Genomic DNA, 1,238 nt, shown 5'->3' on the forward strand with positions numbered 1-1,238 from the left:
CTCTCTTTCCGGATTTCAATGGGATTCTGTTTGAGAAAAATTCCCTTCCAGGGGGCAGAACTTGCTGTGTCGTGCGCCTGGCTTTGCTGACTAGGGACCCCAAGGACAGGGAGGAGCCCGGGACAGACCCAAGGGGGTGCGGCCCTACTGGGCGCCGTGGGGTGGGGCCAGTCTGGGGCCGTGCAGGTAGGACGATGGTGAACGGGGCTTTGCACACGGGTGTGAAAGTTTGTGCAGCCCACCTGGGTGGGTGCGGGTGGGCGGGAAGCACGATTTGGGGATTGCTTTTCGGGAAATGTGCTGAAAGTTTCCCAGGCCCCCTGTGTGCAGCCTGGCGGGCTGAGCTTGGGAACCTTCTGGAAAGCTGGTCCAAACGGGCGGATAAAAAGCTGCCAGTGAAGAGTCTGGGGAGGAAAAGTGAAGGTTTTTTAGCGTCTCCGGTGGGTCCAGCCCCCCGGGTTGGCTGACGATCCCCAGAGCAGGGTCACCGTCTGCTTGGAGCAGTGCACACCCTGGGCATCAGGGCCGAGCTGCCGCGGTGAAATTTATTTGTGCTAATTATTCTGAGAGGCCCCTGACGCCATTGGGCGAGTGGGAAGCTGCCAGACAAAGCCGTTAGGAACAATTAAGTGGCTAAGAATATGCAGGGAGGAGGGTCCCCATTTCCTCAGGCACAGCCTGGGGGCCTGGGGGGGGGGACTTTGAAAGGGGGGCGTCCTTTGCACCAAAATGTTGACATCCGGCAACATCCCGTGAGTCTGGCTGAAGTGGGGAGGGTCCCACTGATGCCCTTTCTCCAAGAACGAGACAGTTTTTAACAGAGGCCCAGGGCCGCAGTTATTGGGGTGATTCAGTCTTTCCGGGTTCACGAGTCCTTAGTGTTAACTGGGGCCCTCCAGCCTGGCGAGGAGGACATTGGGGGCACGGAGAGCATGGAAGTTTCTGGACTCAGGGTGTTCTGAGGTTCACCAGGGCGGGGGCGCTTGTGAAGCTCTTTATCTGCCTGTGCGCCCCCTTCCCAGGCAGCTAAGGTCCGGAGGAGGGCGATCCGGCGCTCCCAGGGGTGGCAGAGTGGACGAGGGGGGGGGTCCACTGATCATGGAAAGTTCTCGAAGAATCCACCGTCATGCTCTGGCGCACTGGTTCACTTTAAATATAGGAACCTTTGAGGCTGTCCTGACCTTGGGCACAGGCAAGGCCCGGAAGTGAGTTTGGGAATGCGCAGCTGTAGGTGGCAG

The 1,238-nt window shown here is 59.0% G+C and overlaps 1 protein-coding gene across 1 annotated transcript in view; it reads left to right on the forward strand.

Annotated features, from left to right (window-relative positions):
- SHOX (SHOX homeobox) overlaps window positions 1-1,238 on the forward strand; it is a 9,349-nt gene that overhangs the window by 6,954 nt on the left and 1,157 nt on the right. The gene's annotated exons all lie outside the window — the stretch shown is intronic.

This window comes from Crocuta crocuta, unplaced genomic scaffold (assembly GCF_008692635.1).
Source record: "Crocuta crocuta isolate KB4526 unplaced genomic scaffold, BGI_CrCroc_1.0 scaffold221, whole genome shotgun sequence".
Taxonomy (NCBI): Eukaryota; Metazoa; Chordata; class Mammalia; order Carnivora; family Hyaenidae; genus Crocuta; species Crocuta crocuta.